The 21,639-nt window shown below is 35.3% G+C and overlaps 1 protein-coding gene across 1 annotated transcript in view; it reads left to right on the plus strand.

The window, feature by feature from the left end:
- The first annotated feature begins 11,191 nt into the window (after nt 1-11,191).
- The window catches only part of slc6a7 (solute carrier family 6 member 7), a 31,985-nt gene continuing 21,537 nt past the window's right edge, over nt 11,192-21,639 (plus strand). The window contains 2 exon segments of the mRNA NM_001080580.1: nt 11,192-11,419; nt 17,069-17,270. The gene's annotated coding sequence lies outside the window, so the exon portion shown is untranslated.

Below are 21,639 nucleotides of genomic sequence, written 5' to 3' on the forward strand. Positions count from 1 at the left end.
TGGTCTAACACTGGTTAAATTAAGACATTTCCAAGAAGTGAAATATTTCTGCAAAGAAAAAAAATTATAGATAGCGACACATAGTGGCCAACCATTACAAAAGGCATCCGGGTTAAGCATGGCCCTCTGCTGGTATTTTTTTGTAACTTCATGCATGTAAATAACTACATAAAACCAAATCTGAGGTAAGTTTCAGAGATAATGAATTATTTTTTAAAGTTGCAATCAAAAGTTTAAGAAGTTGTGGAAAAGTACATAATTTTCTTTATATCTGGCATCTGCAATGTGTTTTTTTACTAGATGTTTTTGCAATTCTGTTCCACAGTCATTCATTCATTTTCCTTCAGCTTAGTCCCTTATTTATCAGAGGTCACCACAGCAGAATGAACTGCCAACTATTCTGGCATGTGTTCTACACAGCAGCCAGATGCAGGCCAGTACCGAGAAACATTCATACACTCTCTCATTCACACAAACACGCACACACACGCACACACACACACACACACACACACACACACACACACACACACACACACACACACACACACACACACACACACACACACACACACACACACACACACACACACACACACACACGCACACACACACACACACACACACACACACACACACACACACAATACAGCCAATTTAGCTTACCCAATTCATGTATAGCGCATGTGTTTGGACTGTGGGGCAAACCGGAGCACCTGGAGGAAACCTACACAAACACAGGGAGAACATGCAAACTCCACACAGAAATGCCAACTGACCCAGCCAGGACTCGAACCAGCGATCTTCTTGCTGTGAGACGACAGTGCTTACCACTGACCCACCGTGCCACCTTCTATTCCACAGTTTCCAACTTATGGGTAATAAAAACTACAAGCAAGTAAAGTGTGTTTAAGGGGCGGCATGGTGGCCCAGTGGGTAGCACTATCTCCTTACTGGTCGCTGGCTTGAGTCCCAGTTGGTCCAGGTGACATTTCTGCATGTTTTCCCTGTGTTTACGAGTTTCTACCACAAGACATGCATACTGGTGAACTGGACAAACTAAATTGGCTATATTGTATGAGTGTGTGTGAATGATAGATTGTATGTGATTGTATGTGTGGGGTTTATGAGTGCATAAAACATATGCCAGAGTAATTGATGATTCATTCTGCTGTGGTGACCCTTAATAAATTAGGGCCAAAGCTGGAGGACAGTGTGTGAGTGTGTTTTGTGTTTATCTACAATTTTGTAACATCTAATATTGGGGCGTCACGGTGGTGCAGTGGGTAGCACGATCACCTCACAGCAAGAAGGTCACTGGTCCGAGCCCCGGCTGGGTCAGTTGGCATTTCGTGTTCGGCTGGGTTTCCTCCGGGTGCTCCGGTTTCCCCCACAGTACAAAGACGTACGCTATATTGGCTAAATTGTGAGTAAATGACTGTGTGTGCGTGTTTCCCAGTGATGGGTTGCACCTGGAAGGGCACCCCCTGCATAAAACATATGTCGCATTAGTTGGCGGTTCATGGCGATCTCAGAATAATAAAGAGACTAAGCTTCGTCAAATGTTTTATAACAAATATTAACAAAAATGAGCAAACTATTGCAAACACAGCAGTCTTATCATGTTTGTTAAACATTTGTGTGCCACAGTTATTTGTATGGCTAAAAATGTCCTTTCCTTTGGCTTATTCCCTGCTTTATCAGGGGATGCCACAGCAGAATGAGCTGCCAATTGGCATATATTTTACTGATGGATTCCCTTCATACCACAACCAAGCACTGAGAGTAAAGATGCAACGATTAACAGATTTCACTATTAACCGCGATTTAATTCGTCACGATTAATTATTCGTAAAAGATTATCAACACTGTGTTTCTGCATGGAACAAAACTAGGGCAACTAAACAAAGTTAAGCCAATTGTGGGCTAGTTTAAAGTTCCAAGCGTGTACAACAAGGCTAATATGCACGCACACTGGATTAACTATGGCTGAGGCTATAACTAAGGGCTGTTCATATATTGCTTCTTTTGTGCGCGCAAGTTTATTAATTCCAATACAGGCGTGCGACTTGCACGCTCATATTAGGAGCAACACTCATGCAGCACAACACGCCGCGAGTGTACTGCAAGTCACGAAACAGATCAGCGTCATACTTTTTATGGAATATACACATTTCTACAGTAAAGAGATAAAGAAAAATACTAAACAAAAAAATACTAAACAATTGAGCAATATAGTTGATCAAAAGTGCCTTTTAGACAGAGGTTCAGCAGCCTTTGACCAAATTTGTTCTCTTTAAAAGGAAGATACTTAGCGAGTATGAAGCTTAAATTTACATTAGACAAACACAATTTTTATTATTTATTTAAATTTTAATTAAATTAATTTGTCAGTGTAAAATTGTTACGTATGTTTGTATGTAAAACGTATGTAAAAACAAAAATGTTTTTTCAGTTCCAAAGGTAAACGGGCTATTATTTGTTTTCTGTGCTGTGTTGATTGGTTACTGAGCAACAATAGACAACACTTTAAAAAATAAGAAGTTTTCATGTGATTTACTAAACTAGTCATGTTTTGAAATTAATGAATGCATAATAATTGCTATAACCGTGAAACTGTGATTATTCCACAGACTATAATCTTACAATTAAAATCTATAATCGTTGCATCCTTAACTGGGAGTACACTAACTTAGTAAAAAGTGAAAGGGAAAAAAGTGAAAGTCAAAGTTGTGGTCAAGTATGGCCACCCATACTCGGAAATTGTGCTCTGCATTTAACCTATTCAAGAGCACACACACAGAAGTGAACACCCACCCACACAAGCAGCAGGAAAACACCTTGGTCAAGGGACTCAACTCAGCACTGGGATAATGAGCATTGCAGTATTGAGGGGGGAGAGAGCGCTGGCTATTCGCTCCCACCACAGACAATCCCTCCAGGAGACTCCCAAGACTTGAACCTTTGACCTTCCGATCACAATTCTAACTCTCTAACCATCAGGCAATTAGTTTAACCATTCATTTATCCAAATCACTTTACCATAATATAAGCACTTGTTGTGGTTTTTGGTTTTCCTCTTAGTGAATCAAACTCAGTCTAGAGGTTATGAATATCAGAAGATGATACTTTACTGTCGACAACAAAGATGATTTTTTAGGAGACCCCCAGTAGCATCTCTGCCTGAAAATTCTGCCTCACTGATGTTCTGGCCTGCTTATATACTCTTTTGCAGCTGTTTTTCACATTGTTCTTGATTTGTCACACAAGATCCCACCTAGTTTTAACCCCTGACCCAAACCTGATAACCATATTTCTTATCCATCTATACTTAACTGTTTCCACATGTGTTGCTCTATTCTCATCCATTTCTTGTGACACCTTAGTTGTTTACTCAGGCTATCTTCCGCTCTCTTCTCATCCAGTTCTTGTGATCCTTAGTTCTTTACTCAGACCATCTCCCCTTTCTAACTCTACATAGTACCTTAATTCTTCTAATGGTATGTAAGTCTACAAGCAGATTATACACATACAATGTGAATCTATAGATTAACTTCACACTTTAAAGAGTATAAAATCCACTTCACACTCAGAGGAAACCCACACAGACACAGGGAGAACATGCAAACGCCTCACAGGAATGCCTCCTAGTCCAACCCAACTCGAATCAGCGACCTTCTTGCTGTGAGATGACTGTGCTAACCACTGAGTCACCGTGCCACCCATTGGCTAAGAATTCATAAGAAACAAAATGTTTTTAAGTATATTCTTACTCAGATTTTTAATTTAGGGAGAGCGCTGAACCTGCCTCAGGTGATAACAGGCCTTAGCTCCGGAAGGCCAGAGGAAGTGCAAGGCAGGTGACAAAGGTGATGACTGGACAAAAGCACAGGGAACCAGATATCCTGAACTCTCAGCTTACAGGTGAGAAACCAATCTGGCTGCCAGGCAAAGGGAACCAGCAGTCAGAGAAGACTCAGGTCAAGCAGCACTGGAGGGGAACAAAACACAACACAAGACTAAAACAAATGACAGCAGGCAGAGACATCAAATGAAAATGAGGAGAACAGTTATTAACTGAGGCCTGAAGCTAGTTTAGGTTTTTCCACAGGTAAGCTCACATTTAGTTTAAGCAAACTCTTGAGTTTTCCAGCTGAAGAAGGTGGGTTGGTTTTATAGGAAATGTAACTAACTCTACATGGCTACTAGCCAGCTCCTCAGCAGGTTTTATTCTTTGTTAGAAATCGCAAACACTGGATTAATCAACTCTGAGCAAAGAGACATAAATGATGAAAAACATAAGATATGGCCCCTGAATTACTCACTCTGAATTAAGTAAAAAGTATGAGCAACATTGTTATTGCTGCTAATCAATTTTACACTGGAATTATGAATTATTAATGTTAAAATATTGATGTCACACCTTTGCAGTGCCCTAGTTTGGACACTTGTTTGTTTTGTAGTTTCACTTAATTTCCCATAATCCTTTGTATCACTGATTGTGTTATGTTACAGCTGTTTTGTGTTTGTTAATTTAGTCCTGTCTTTATAAACCCTCTTGTTCTCTGTTTTAGTTGCCTTAGGATTTTGTTAGCTCCTCACGTTTGGTATGTTTGTCTGGTCATCTAGTTTTTGTATTTTGATAATTCTTGGATTCCTGTTTTGTGTTTGTTTTCGTTAGCACTCTTTAGCACTCCTACCCTGTTTTTGTATTTACTCGTTTTTGGATATGTCACAAATTGCAGAATGATCACAAAATGCAAAAATCCAGGTGCAGCAATTTATTATAACAAAGACTAAGATTTCCAAAAGACAAAGGTTTCCAAACTTGAACAGAACTAAAGCAGGATGCAAATCTAGTCCAAACAAGAGAACAGGCAAAAATCCAAAAACACACTCAGTAATACAAAGGATTATGGGAAATGAAGTGAAACTACAAAACAAACAAGTGCCCTCAAGTGTCCAAACTAGGGCACTGCAAAGGTGTGACAATGGAATATTAAAGGGGCAGCACAGTGGCACAGTGGGTAGCACCATCGCCTTGTTTTCCCCCCACCAGTCCAAACAGGGGCGGATTGGGACTAAAAATCAGCCCTGGCACTGTAGCCACACCAGCCCACATTACCACACCGACACAGCCCCAGCCACGGACATTTATTACTTTTATTGGTGTACAGATGGTGAAATAATATAAGCAGTACCATATGTAATAGATATTTAAACATTTAGTGTATGTGACTGGAACAAAAACAACCCATTTATGACAAATTTATACATGCAATCATTTCATTCATTCATTTTATTTTCGGCTTAGTCCCTTTACTAATCTGGGATCGCCACAGCGGAATGAACCACCAATATATCCAGCATATGTTTTACGCAGCAGATGCCCTCCAAGCTGCAACCCATCAATGGGAAACCCTTATACACACACATTCACATACATGCACTACAGACAATTAGGCCTACTCAATTCACCTATAGCACATGTGTTTGGACTTGTGAGGGAAACCGGGAGGAAACCCACTCGAACATGCAAACTTCACACAAAAACACCAACTTACTCAGCCGAGGCTCAAACCATCGACCTTCTTGCTGTAAGGTGACAGTTCTACCCACTGCGCTACCCCCTTTCGAGACTATTTCAGTTAATTTTATGCATTTGGCAGCTTCTGATTTTAGAGCAATTGTTAGCTTTCTCTGAGCTTTTCGGCACCACCTTTCCTTTTTTATGGTCCATCTCTGACAATTAGCTTGTGTTGCACTTACTGTTTGTTTGACATTCTTGCCAGATTTTGATTACGTCCATGTAACCTCTGATTGAGTCGGCCCATCTCGAAACCAGCAGACCGTTGCCGATTGAGCCAATGCTTAACATTTATTATTATTATTACTATTATCATTATATTCACGTCTTGCAAGAGATAAAAGCTGCCTGCATGTCAAAACAATACATATTTAAAAAAATAAATAAAAAAATAGCACACCAGCCCACATTTAAAAAATGGTCCAGCCCTTCTGGCATTTGCCAGAATTGCCAGATGAATCCAAAGACATGCGGTTCAGGTGAATTGGGTAAGCTAAAATTGTCCGTAATGTATGTGTGTGAATGACTGTGTATGGATGTTTCCCAGTGATGGGTTGCCACTGTGTAAAACATAAGCTAGATAAGTTAATTCCGCTGTGGCGACCCTAGATTACTAAAGGGACTAAGCTGAAAAGTTAATGAATGAATGAATGAATGAACATTCAGTGTTGTCCTGCTATATGCATAAGTATTTGCAGGTTTCAATTCTCCGACTCATCCATCTTACTTGAAGGTCCTCTAGGCTGCAATTAACACCCGGGTCCCTAAACAACCTCGGGTTTTAAAACAGGATTAGGTACAAGTTACCAAAACCAAACCAATGCAATGAATCTTCGTCTGTACTATCAACTCTTTGTTTATTCAAGCTTTGATCCTGAGTTTATGAAGCACATGCACTGATATTTCTAAATGCGGGACATCAGCACACAGCCAATCACATGCTTTAAAACAGAGATACTTTGATCCATTTCTCAGAGGAGAGTCAGCATGATTCAATGCCAACGATTACGAAAATATGAATTTAAAAACATTTACACAGCAGGATGAAAAGAGCTGTTCATGAAAGGGTAATAATGGAAAACACTTACAGTGTAACATCAAGGGAAGTTATATAAAGTGGATTATATATAAGTATAAAGGCATTTATTATTTTTAAAACTTATTTATGTAGGGTATCCATACATATATTAATTTAGAGATGTAACATAATACTTATTCAACTAAAACGGCTCATGTGTAGGCTAATGGATTAAGGATAAAATAATTATACAAACAAATCATATTAAAAACACTTAACCCTCCACTGCACGGTGTAACCATATGGCAACATGATACTTATGTTAATTTCCTTGCCACTGTTTCTGAAAGAACAACATTTTTTCATTTTTTTTTTGTTGGAAAGAGAAGACCTTAGTGTAGCCATTGATGTGCTTTGGTTAAGTCACATGACATGAAGTGTTTTTCTGTAGCACGATTTCTTTTTTTTAATATTATTATTTATTTATCCTTTTACAGTATAACAAACAACACAATTGACAAAAAGGATATTCAGCATTAAGTGTAGCATCAGAGTATACAAATTTAGAAACATGTACATCAACAAATCCAGTTTATGTTATAAAACAAAAATCAAAAAACAGCTTGTGAATGGTCAGTATGATAACAATGGGTATTATGCAGGCTCAGGTCAAAGGGTTTATAAAGGGTCCATAAAAATTTTCCAGGTTTTTAAAAATATGTGTGTTTTGTTTTTTTTAAGCTATATGTTAAATATTCCAAATGCAGCGTGTCATTTATGATATTTTTAAATAATTCAAATGTTGGAGGAAATTCCTGTTTCCAGTTTAACAGAACACATTTCCTAGATACATAAGATATTAGACCTATCCTTCTGGTAAAAACTGTAGCACGATTTCTGACAGACTGGCGTTTATTGTGAGTAGATGCTGCAAGCAAATGTAAAAGTCAATAAAAACAAAAGAATCAAATTATGTCAGATCCACAAAAAAATCTGAACCATCACCTCCAGTAAGTTATGATGACATTAGTGGAACGTGCAATGTTGCAATGGGTTAGCTAGCAAGCCCAGATGTGAACCTTTAAGTTGTAACAATAACAACATGAAAGCTGGGAATATAATGTTGATTACTTGTATGTTAATGGCTTTTTCATCATGGATAAAATCTAGTTTTAATGGCAATACTACTTTTGATATGAATACAGGGAACAGTGTATTAGCGACCACCAGCTTGTTCCATGCTAAGTGAAAATAGAAAAGGACAAAAGTGGCTCTTCCTGCAGATAATAGTGAGGATGAGATGGGTTTTAGTGACCATGAGAATAATGCAGACTAGACATTTGATCGAGACAGTTCAGGGAAGTTAGCTCAGAGGCAGAAAAGATAGTACAGTATATAGTATAAGATAGTATAATATATATATATATATATATATATATATATATATATATATATATATATATATATATATATATATATATATAATTTTTAGCTAGTAGCTACATTATTCTGATGTATCTGGATATACTAGACTTGTTATTTATTTGTTAAAATATTTACTGGAGAAAATATTTATATTTACTGTATGTTATATACATGATAATACAATATTAGGGTTGTTTTTAATAATATTCAACAAAAAAGAATGGAATGAATGAAAGCTGTTGGAATATGAGTTGTTGGAAAGTATGTATAAGGTGTCATTTACAAGTTCTGTGTTAAGGCTTATAATGCTGCAACACCAATTAAAGCATTTCAAACAACAAAATTATAAATTTTAAGGAAGGTTTTTAGGTTTTTTATTTTAAAGTTTTAAGTTAGATCCACTGTTGGATGTTGCTGCCATATGCAACATTTCAAAAAAATAAAATTGTCAATTTTTTTTTACAGCACTGCAAATTAAGCCATGTCAAGAAAAGGAAAACTGTCAAATATTTTTTAACAGATTGATCATAATATGTGCGGTGGAGGGTTTAATAAATAATGTTCATTTAAAAGTCAGTAAAGTTTTATCTTTAAAAATGTATTAATATGTAACGGCTTTTGATTTGGAGCAAGATGCTGTTGTAGAGCTTTATCGTCTCTGATGTGTTGCTTTACATCTGTGGAAATGTTGCTATGACAATGATGAACAAAGATAAAAGCCATACCACTTTCCTTTAATACAGAGTTTGTGTAATCTAGACTGAAACTTCCCTGGCTAACCAGCTTAACCAGCTTTGTGGTTTTGTTAAGCCTGAAATGAGGAAAACTCTGTTTTTTTTTTATACAGAATAGGTATCTCAGACCTGAGAAAGCAGGGAAAGTCAGTCCCATTTCTGGATCTCATCGATCCCAGAGGCTCTGCGCTGGTAGTGGAAATTCTAAAAAAAAGTCTAAACAAAAACCAAACACACATATGATTGGGTAAGATTGACAACAAGTTGGAAGTGTTTTTCAACTGGAATACTATGAGCTTTAGTATATTAGAAAAATGGTCAGTCCCATTTCTGAAAGGGAGGTAACTTTTACATTTCTTAGCAGGTTTTCTTTGGTAAACCCAGTATTTATTTCTTCTCCTTTTTGAAGATGAAGCATTTAAATACCTCATTCATTCTCAAGCTGCTACTAATTTAGCAAGTAATTTAACCCTCTTTATATTGATTTTTTTATTTTTATTTTACAAATACTGTACTTGGCATGATATCCTGAAATGACAAAGATCTAACACATTACATAGCACTGCTATCCACAGCTAAATAATACAACAAAGGTAACACAACAGAAATAAAACAGACATTAATGTTTGACAATTTAAAGTTAAATGAAGTAACCAATGTAATGTCTGCTGATAAATCACAATGATGTATTAAATGCAATGATTGCAATTCATCTTTGGGTTTGGTTGATGTAATTCCACAATGGATCCACTGCATATACTGTATATCGTACACAGTAGGTATTTGAATAAAAATATTGAAATCCACAGTAATTTTTACTGTGCTTCAGAGGCCTATAGCCATGGGTGTGCAGGGTGAGCCACTTTTACTTACAATCTTGGCTTAATTTGTGCTGGAATAAACCAGAGATGAGTGACGGAAATTAAATATATGGGAAATTGGCAGATATTGACCTAAAGTTAAAGTATATTCCTACTGTTTCAGCTCTCTTCTTTCTCCTGCCAGACGACCTCAGCTGTCTGTCACTTTACGAAAGTGTTTGTGACAAATAAAGGCCTGATTTGATTTGATACACACACACACACACACACACACACACACACACACACACACACACACACACACACACACACATATATATATATACACACACACACACACACACATATATATATATATATATATATATATATATATATATATATATATATATATATATTATATATAAGCGTCTCTATTAAAAAAGTTTTTACATTTTTATAAATAGCTAAATTAAATTAGACTTTGAGAAAAAAACTAAACAATTCAGGTGTAACAAATTACAGTAATTAATTTAAGTTGGTTCAAAGTTAAATTTTTTCAGTGTAGCCTGGGATGGAACTTTTACATTCCTGGCAGTCCAAATTACATTGAGAAAGTGAAAACGAAACCAGGTGCTGTATTATAGTGCGCGCGAGCGCACACATTATAATATAAATAAATATATCGCCTTTAAAATAACAGATTTTAAGTGTTTTCCATGGTAGTGTAACAATTATTTGTTTATCTATTTATCCATCCATCCATCCATCCACCAAATGACAATAAACGTGGTTTTTCTGATGCACACCCAGAAATCTCTTTTCTGTCTATGCTGTGCTGTGCTTTAACATCGGAAATTATTAATAACACAGCAAATGTTTACATATCTTTTAGCAGTGCTTTTTGCACAGGTAATTATGTAAACGGTTGTAGAAAAATAATACATTTAATTATTACCGATTTGTAACAGTGTTATGGAAGATGAACCTATATATAAACATCAAACACATTACAATTATTTTTTTTATGTTTTATGACTGAACAAAACTTTGAATAGAACATTTTATTGAGGTAAATTAATTTCCATTACATTATATTGCATATTTTGAATACAGTATACTTGCTCTACGAGTTTTGCGCGTTACTTATATACTGTAACGTTAGGCTACTATTATTCACAATAATATAGGTGATTGTGTGTCTGTTGTTGACTCACAAATCGAGTTTATGTCACCAAGGCTGAGCACACTGCGGTTTCCTGCTGTTGTAGTGAACTTGAAGCGGCTTCCTGTTAAAATGAGACCAACCCGCCTTCGTTTGTACTTCGACAAGCGACATCAAACTATTTCACTCGAGACGAAAATAAAGCGTTCACGTTTGACATCACAGCCGAGACATATTAGGCATATCATATCCTTTAACAACAATTGCTGTGGCTGAAAGCTAAATATATTGACTGCTGAATATTAAATAGGAAGGAGGACAGGAATGACCAGCACCGTTTCTAGGAGGGGCATAATTTGCGAGTTTACCTGCAGGAAGGTGAGCTCTGTGCGGAACAGATACCCCGGCGCCTCCCTCGTCGACTGTTTCTGTTTCTCCCTCCCCCATTCAACCGTCAACATGGACCGTACACCTGCACTTTTTACTCAGGATTACTCTTGTATTATAAAGTCACCATCTATTTAAGGTCTCGAGAACATCACAGTCTGTTTTAGGAGTCAACCGGTGGTCTCGATGAAACCATTAAGTGAACTATGTAGTGAGCATCTGAAAAAAAGCGCTGCGGAGATGCCGACTGAGGAGGCGAGAACTGCACCTGGAAACGGTGTGATCACAACACCTTCAACAGAGGTAATTTAAACACCGATACTTGACCTAAAGCTGAATAAATAGATATTTTTGAGTTTTATGAGTTTTGAAAGAAACTCGGATTCGTTTCAATATTGCTGTCGATGTAACACAACTCGTCTGTCTTCATTCCTCTCCATGGCTGACTGTTTTTTAACTCGTAAAGGTTTGTTTGTATTGTTATGAAGGGTAAAGGGTTAATGACTGAAAGTTTTGTCATCATTTATCCTCCCTCAACTTGTCCCAATCATATTTCATTTCTATTTTCTGCTGAACTTGAAGATATTTTGAAAAATGTTGGAAACCGGTAGCCCTTGACATCCAGTGACTACAAGTTTTTTTATCAGTATTTTGTCAAAATATCTTCTCTTGGGTTCAACGGAAAAATAAAAACTAATATATAAAATTGGCTTAACTTAAGGGTGAATGAATGTTCATTTATTGGCGAACTATCCTTTTAATAAGTGATTCAGGTAAACATGAAAATTATGTTATTATTTAGTCACTTATATACAGTTGAAGTCAGAATTATTAGCCTCCCTGCTTATTTCCCCCCATTTTCCTATTTCTGTTTAACGGAGAGAAAATGTTTTCAACACATTTATAAGCATATTTAAGAACTCATTTCTAATAACTGATTTATTTTATTTGCCATGATGGCAGTAAATAATGTTTTATTAGAGGGGTTTCAAGATGGTTTTCTTCTATACCGCTTAAAGTGACATTTAAAGGTTTAACTAGGTTAATTAGGTTACCTAGGCAGGTTAGGGTAATTAGGCAAGTTATTGTATAATGAGGGTTTCTTCTGTAGACTATCAAAATAATAAATAGCTTAAAGGGGCTAATAATTTTGAACTTAAAATGTTTTTTAAAAAATATTTATATTTATTTTATTATATATATATATTATTTTATTCTATTATTATAAGTTATATATTATATATAACTTTTATTATAGTTTAAATAAAACAAATAAGACTTTCTCCAGAAGAAAAAATATTATCAGACATACTGTAAAAATTTTCTTGCTCTGTTAAACATCATCTGGAAAATATTTTTAAAAGAAAAAAATTCAACGAGGGGTTAATAATTCTGACTTCAGCTGTAGATCTAGAAACATTTTTAATCTTGTCTTTCACACTTAAAGGGATTTACAGTAACAGTCATCGTTTACTTTTAATGGCGTCGTCTTTTTACCCACTGCAAGTTAATTCAGCTAGTTTACATGGACCAATGAGCAATGTAAATTGAATGAATGTCAGTAAGCTCTACTGTAAGTGCATCAGAAAAAAAAGAAATAAACACTATCAAATCTGTAGCTACCTAACATGATATTGTGATTGCTGCTCTAAAATATATTCTCTTGAAATGTCTGGGTAAAAACATACTTTTTTCCCCCTTGAACACAATATATTTTAATTTAGGAAACATTTAAAATAGTTTGGAGCAGTAAACAAGTCAGGCTTGACAAACAAGTCAATTATTGACTCCTGCTGTCTTCTTTAGTTTAAAAAACACAGATTTCTTTACAATTTAAAACAGCATTTTTGCATATGTTTTCTGTTGGAGATAATGTTGCCCAAAAAAAAAACGTTAAAAAATCTTGCATAGGAACGATAGCATATGAATGGCATAACAGAAAATGTTGTTGGTTTTAAAACCTTTACTTTTCTAAACAGCGGTATACCTTGAAAATGATTATCATCCCATCCCATGCCTACATAAGACTATGCACTACTACAAAATTTTGAAGGGTTAAAATAAGATAAACCGAAAAAAATAAAAATAAGAATAGGAGCGCAAAGTGGGGCGAAGCAGTGGCGCAGTAGGTAGTGCTGTCGCCTCACAGCAAGAAGGTCGCTGGTTGGAGCCTCGGCTCAGTTGGCTTTTCTGTGTGGAGTTTGCATGTTCTCCCTGCGTTCGCGTGGGTTTCCTCCGGGTGCTCCGGTTTCCCCCACAGTCCAAAGACATGCGGTAGAGGTGAATTGGGTAGGCTAAATTGTCCGTAGTGTATGAGTGTGTGTGTGAATGTGTGTTTGGATGTTTCCCAGAGATGGGTTGCTGCTGGAAGGGCATCCACTGCGTAAAAACTTGCTGTATAAGTTGGCGGTTCATTCCGCTGTGGCGACCCCGGATTAATAAAGGGACTAAGCTGACAAGAAAATGAATGAATGAGCACAAAGTGTGGTTTGTGCAACATTTAGTGCAAATAAGACAGGACAGACAAGACAGAACAAGAAACAGTAACGCCGACCAGTACACTATGGATGCTGTGCAAAAATATTGGATCAGATATAAAAACTGTACATGTAAGCATTTTTCATTGAGGTAGAAATGTTGTACAGAGCAGTGTAAAAACAGCAGTTGTGCAAATATGTGACATTGCTGCAAATAAAGCTGACAACAACCACTTCTGTATAGTAGTGTGTTATGTTTAGTGATCAAGCTACTTCTCTTTTGTTTCATTAGTATCCCACACAGACAAGATGAAGGTTATGTTCCTCATTCAGGACTTTATAAATTACCAAACAAGCTTGTATGACACAAAGCAGAGAAGTAAAGCCCCTGTGAAATGTTTGAACTTCAAACTTTAAAGTAGTTATAAAATCTGAAATATTGATATTGCTAGGTTAATTTTATGGGTGTTGTGGGTGGTTGCTAATAAGTTGCTAGGTTGTTTCTTAATGGTTTTAGTTGTTGTTAGTGTCAAATGTTTGCTAGGGAGGATATTGGTATCGGTACAATGCCAATAGAAACAAAAACAAAAAAATTGTACTATTAAGGGGATTAATGATACACACAGAACTTTGAATTCTTCAATGATCAATCTTTTAGTCTTTGCTTTCAATTGACACATAGAAAAAGGCATTATTTTGCAATCCTCCCATCAAATAATCACAATAAGCATTGTGGTTTGTTGCTTTCAATATAAAACATCTTTGAAATTTGGTTCAGTTTATTAGGAATTCAAACAATGTGTTGTTTGGACAGTCTTTGGTGTAGTATGATGGCAGATTGTGGTGCAGTTCAAACAACACTCGAGCGTGAGTGAACCCAGTCTTCTCTTCTAGGAATGATCACGTCTTTCACATCTCGTGTTATCACTCAGTTAATCACAGAGAGATGTCAGTAAACCACCTTATAAGCAATGTGTCACACAACATTACACTCACGAGGTTCACTTCTGGCTACCTACTCTGAAAGAAGTTATACTTTGAGCCAACTTAAAAACATTTGTTAAAGCCAGAATTTGTAGTTTTTTTTTTCAAAGTGTCACTTTGGTTTAAATATTAATATTTTATTTACCCTAAATCAGATATATTAAAACATATGCTACCGAAGTTGGTGGTTCATTCCACTGTGGCGACCCCTGATGAATAAGCAACTAAGTCAAAGGAAAAGGAAGAAAATATTTATAAACTTTTTTTTAAATCAACACAAAGTTATGTTGTTTTAGTTATTTAGTTATTTTATTTCAAGCTCTGAGGTAAACTGCTGGCACTTTCAGTATGGCTATAAATGTCATGCAAGATGATAATCGAAATGGCATAAAAACTGAACAGCAGTACATCTTTTTCCTGTGGTCACATGACACTGATTGTTTATAGAAAAAAATGATACTTTGAGAAAAATGTATGCTTTTAATTTTCTCTTGGGGGTTAATTTTTTGCTTTAAGGCAAATTGAATTTGAATTTAATTTGAATTTTAAATGTACTAAATAGGAGAGCCCCTTGAGATGAACAATCTCATTTTTGAGCGGATCCCTAAGAAGTACATGAATCAAAAGTAAAACAGGTCATAACAAACACAAAGCTAAACAAAAGAAATAAAGAAACAAGCAGCACTCTTCACCTTAAACACTCCTCACACTCTCAGAATCAAAGGTACGTGAGCTGTCACTGGGGAAGTACCTTTTCGAAAGATACAAAATTGTACATAAAGGTCCATATTAATACCTCAAGGGTACATAATAGTACCTAACATTTTAAAAGGAACACTTTTGCACTTTTTAGGAAATAATAAGCACTGTCTCAAGGTATTAATATGGACCTTTAGGTACAAATTTGTACCTTTTGAAAAGGTACCACTCCAGTGACAGCTCTTTATTTCTGAGAGTGCACAGTCTAAAGCCTAACCAAACAAAAAGAAATAATCAAAAGTGCAGTTTGATATACAAACAAATAATACACATTTAAATTGGGACCAATATTAATAACATTTACAAGTTGTTTCCAAAAAAAGAAGATAAATTAGTCCTAAATGTCTTAATTGAAATAAAAGAATCCAGTCAAAAGGAGCTTTGTATTGAAATGACTTACGGCTACTTTCTGTTGTAATTCCTGGAACAAAAAAGTAATTCTGTTGCATCTGTTGAAGAGAATTTAAAGGGGTAAATGGAACTAAACAAACTGCTTTAAATAAAAAGGTAAACTAAAATAAACACAGTTAAAAAGAAACAAATACCAATGATATTGTCTACAGAACTAATAAATTTGTATAATACACAATGATGGGTTCTATATGGACATCTTAAAACAAACCTACAGAGAGTTGAAGACAGTATTTAAAGGTTTTTAATTACTATCAGATGTCCATTGACTTATAAACCATATTTGTTTTCACTTAATACAATAAAAAATAACTTTTAATGGAGGACACAATAGTTTCCCTTTTTTCACTGTATGTAGTTTAGAGCATTATACAAGAAACACTTTTTATATTATAATTAATGGAGCAGTTAGGATTCTCTGGATGGCTGGTTGTGTGGGCATAAAGGTTATTAGAAAGATTTACTGACTGGTTGACTGTCCAGATGAAAAGATCAATCCTCAGCCCCTATATATGAAAGCTTTGGCTGATACTGAAAATTAGGCCCACAGGGAATCTACCTAAAGGAACCTGCAGATTTTTGAACCTGTCATTCATTCTATTTACTCATTTAAATATGCAAAGTTTCGATGTTTTGTGTCCGATTTATTATATTACTTTTTATTTTATTTTATTTGTTTTGTTTTGTTTTGTTTTTAGCTTCTATACTCTCAAAATCTAATCCCAGAAATCCCAGAATTCAGCAGAATTTGTCTGGTCCTTATGATACTCATAACCCCTTAGATTTGAAAAGTTGTAACCAATATTTAGGCTAATGAATATAAATGTTGAGGCTCTTATAAAACACTGCATGATCAGCAGCACACATCTTAAATCAGGCGGCAGAAATAGTTTGTAATATATCGGTTTTAATAGGGTCATAATTATTTTATTGTGTTGATAACAAAAAAAAATCAAATAGGCATTTAATGGCAGACACTGATACAGCTGCTGATGTAACACATCCTTTTGGTTTTAGTTTTTCAGCTTCTTGAAGTTGCTGTTCAGACGCTAGGGTGCCCAAAGTGGTTGCTAGGGTGTGGCCAGACAGTTACCATGAAAATAAGGACAGAGATTTAGTCTTCCAGAATTCCTGAGCCAACTCCCATATTTCCATCATGTTCTTGTGCCAACACTTGCCTCATTCATACTGTTTTACAGTTGGTTCTTCTTAATAGTCCTAAAGAATCAAAGAGCTGTAAAACTGACTGTATGCTCGGCTTTATTTTTGCTGATCTAAATACTGGATGATGTTGACCTTTTTTGAATGCTTTTCTTGGCAGAGTCCAGCACATCAGAACGGGGCTGTGTTGTCTCCTGTTGCTTCTCAGTCCCAGCCTCCATCCTCTGCAGCATCTCCTCCTGCTCAGCCTCCCAGAGATCAGTGGGGCGGCAAGTATGAGTTTCTGCTCTCCTGTATCGGCTACTGTGTTGGCCTGGGAAATGTCTGGAGGTTTCCTTACCTCTGCTACCGAAACGGAGGAGGTGAGTGACTGCAGATATGAAAACTAGATCTTAAAGGGGCAGTTCATCCAAAAATGAAAATTCCTTTATTAAGTTCTCCGAGAGCTCTCTCATCCTCCATAGACAACAATGGTCTAATAGTTTTTTTTTTCTGGAGTTTAGGACTTTTCTTTTTGGACTTAAAGGAACACAGGAGATCATTTCAGTTTCAATTTCTGCCATTTTAAATGGAGATTCATCCACTTTAGTGATTCATTTAAATTAATTTAATTTGTGGTCATAATTGATAAAATAATGTACACTACAACATTATTGGGAATCATTTTTAAAAACTTGAAGGTTAATCAAAATGTTATATGTAGGGATTTGGTTCAACTTTATATATATATATATATATATATATATATATATATATATATATATATATATATATATATATATATATATATATATATATATATATATGATTCAATATATTGGCGATACAATTGACGATACAAGTGACGTCCAAGAGTCAGCTTATGGTAGTTCTGAGCTATGATTCACTATAATTTACTCCAAAATTATTTAAATTCTGCTATCATGTACTCGCCATTATGTCATTTCAAACTCATGTGATCTTTTTCGAAACACAGATGGGGATCTTTGAGTATTGCATCCCTCCATTTAAAGTCCATTCATGTAAAGCCTAAAAGATCAGCCAATCCCATAGGCATCGTAAAATGAATCAAGTTCCAAATTCAAGTTTATTATTAGGTTTCACACAATCATTTTGTGTTGAGACAACATGAAGGAATTAATTTATTAGTTTATATAAATTTAAGTAAATGAAACATAATTAAGTTTTCCACAAAAAAATACATCAAGAATTGTTTTATTTCAGCTAAACTTAAATAAGTTGTTTGAACAAAAAGCAAATGTCATTTTTTGAGTGTTGTATATACAACTTATTAAAATCAGTGTGTCGGAAATAAGTCATTGTGATTTTACCTTATGAAAAGTTCCTATGAGAGTTTGTGAACTTACTGTGTAAATGGGTCTTTCATGGGTAAACTAGGACATTTAGTTGCTCTAAGCCTGAAATCCATCCTTCTCTCCAACCAAGCATAACCAAAGGCCTTTCCCTGCAATAGGGACGGGCTCCTCTTTAAACCTCTGAAACAAATTTGCCTGAACCAAGACCTCAAAAAAAAGGAGAAATTTGCTATGTAAAGATGTTAGTAATACAAATGACTAGTCAGGTTTTTGAAGGGTGATAAAGAAAAGCTTTAGAATTACCTTAAGATGAATTGAACCCTCAGCACTCAGATTGGTGTTGACTTGAAAACAGTACATAAAAAAACTTTTGTATGGAGTAAGGAATATTAAAATACACATTTCTCCCAAGTTTTTGTTATATAAACATATATAGATCAGATTACACTAAATAGTTTGACTTTACATATTTAGATCAGGTTTGATATGGACATGAACTATGGCAGCTGATTTCATTCATTTAGTTTATTAGTTTGAATTGTCTGAAATTAATTAAATGAAGGTTTCTCATATCTTGTCATATTTTGTTGGACTAAATTTTGACAAAATTTCAATATGAAAGTACAGACCGCAAAATAACGGAGCAAACATCTAACAAATGGAGCAATGAAACAAACAGAAAAGCAACCAGCTTATAATCATGGCGATTAGTTCAATGATGATGGCCACTGGACGTGACCGATTTAAAGGACAGTATTTTTGCTTTACATGTATGGCTGATATTATGATCTGCATCAAATCTGTAAATTATTTCGTTTAACTCTTTTCCTGCCGTTGATGAGAGAAAAGGCTTGCCTGCCATTGATGAGTTTTACAGCAGTATTTGTTTTAGGTGTATTACGGCAGGGGAAGCCTTAACGCATGTCCTGAGTGAGGTACATGATGTCAGATGCTCCGGGGAGTAAAATCTGAGAAAGAGAATGTAAGATCGTAGATAAAAAAATTTTGGCTTAATCCTTACCATTTTAAATCTTATCTTGACAAGAGACCAAAAAAAAAAAGCTTTATGTTTATGATTTGTGTCATTGTCGTGGTGTCAGAATGCACACCTAACAGAGGTGTATATATATATATATATATATATATATATATTATTGCAACTAGGGGGTCTGAGTATTGTGGGATTTATAATAAAACCAGTTTATGTTAGAGTTTTATTTTATGCACCTACAAACAATTTGAATACTTTAAAATTTTTAATCCATTTGCTGCTTAAGTTATTAGTTATTTATAAAAAAAACAGCACAATCCATAATCATATTTCACTTGAAAGTGAAAACATATGCAAGTAAAATCTGTATTTTTTGTATAAAACCATTCCAAAGTAATATCTGATGTTGGTTTTATATGATTATAATAATAATAATAATAATAATAATAATAATAATAATAATAATAATAATATGTAGATTTTATCCATCTGGAATGTTTATGATCAGCATAAGTTCAAGTTGAAAGAAATGCACATGTAATTGGATTCTATTTATTTTGGGTGGCGTTTATATTGTGCAATTGTTTGTAAGGCAATATGTACAGACTTATAGTGTTTTCTGTGTGTTTGATGGATTGAAGATTAATGTAAAATGTATGGATTATGCAAATCTGGAAGAGGGGAAAGCACTGACAGGTTCCCGTGATTTAAGAGTGTGGAATCACCGGCACAAATGACTTAATTTGAGGTTGTGGCTCAGTGGTTGGCGCACATGCTCGAACATGCTGAGCTGTGGTGCTTATCCAAGTGAACTTCATTGAGTCCAACATTTATTTTTCAAATCCCATTCCACCCATCTCAGCCCATCACTTTCACTCTTTTCACTACAATTGGTAGCAACAAAACTGTTTAAAGTTCAAAAATTAACATTAAGGGGAAGATTAGTTACATTTTACTTTTATACAGAGATTTGCATTGCATACAAGGTGCATATATGAGTTCTTGCTTTGCCTGGGAGTTGATTTTTTGTGTGTGCAAATGTTAACAAACAAAGTAACAAGCCTAAGTCTAAAATTACTTTATTAAACATGTTACTTTTTTTTCTTAATCTTGTTACCTTGAAATGTTTTAACATTTATTGTTATTATTTATTTGTTTAAAATATGCATATTCACATTCTAAAACCTAACTATTCTAACTCCTAACATTCTAACTATTAAATTGTTAAAATCACTTAAGAACAAAATATTATGTGTGTTTTTGAAAGTGTATACTTGCATTATAATGTTATTACATTGTCACCTTGCCATACTATAATGTGTGGCATAACATGGTCTAACAATGACAATGATGTAATTTATTGCAATAAATTTTAGTGCAGTAAAATATACAGTGCATCCGAAAAGTATTCATAGCCCTTTTTTTCAAAATTTTTTATGTTCCAGTATTATTCCAAAATGGATTAAATATATTTATTTCCTCAAAATTCTTCACACAATACCCCATAATGACAATGTGAAAAAAAGATTTTTAGAAATTGTTAAAAAATTAAAAAAAAAATAAAAAAACAGGAAAAATTGCATGTACATAAGTATTCATATATTGCCGTGAAGCTCTAAACTGAGCTCAGGTACATTCTGTTTCCCCTGATCATTTTTGAAATGATTCAGCAGCTTTATTGGAGTTCACCTTTGGTGAAATTAGTTGATTGGACATGATTTGAAAAGGCATACACCTGTCTTTATAAGGTCCCAGAGTTGACAGTGCATGTCAAAGCACAAACCAAGCATAAGGACAAAGGAATTGTCTGTAGACCTCCGAGACAGGATTGTCTCAAGTCACAAAGCTGGGGAAGGTTACAGAAAATTTCAGCTGCTCTGAAAGTTCCAATGAGCACAGCGGCCTCTATCATCTGTAAGTGTAAGATGTTTGGAACCACCAGGACTCTTTCTAGAGCTTTACCAAAAGCCATCTAAAGGAAACTCAGACCATAAGAAACATAATTCTCTGGTCTGATGAGACTAAAAATGAACTTCCTGGAGTGAATGCCAGGCGTTACTTTAGAGAAAACCATGCACAGCTCATCACCAGGCTAATACCATCCCTATAGTGAAGCATGGTGGTGGCAGCATCATGCTGTGGGGATGTTTTTCAGCAGCAGGAACTGGAAGACTAGTCAGGATAGAGGGAAAGATGAATGCAGCAATGTACAGAGACATCCTGAATAAAAACCTGCTTCAGAGTGCTCTTATACTCAGACTGGGGTGACGGCTCATCTTCCAGCAGGACAACGACCCAAAGCACACCGCCAAATTATCAATGGAGTGGCTTCACAACAACTCGGTAAATGTCCTTGAGTGGCCCAGCCCGAGCCCAGACCTAAATTCTATTGAACATCTCTGGAGAGATCTGAAAATGGCTGTA

The sequence above is a fragment of the Danio rerio genome, chromosome 21 (genome assembly GCF_049306965.1).
Source record: "Danio rerio strain Tuebingen ecotype United States chromosome 21, GRCz12tu, whole genome shotgun sequence".
In the NCBI taxonomy this organism is placed as follows: domain Eukaryota; kingdom Metazoa; phylum Chordata; class Actinopteri; order Cypriniformes; family Danionidae; genus Danio; species Danio rerio.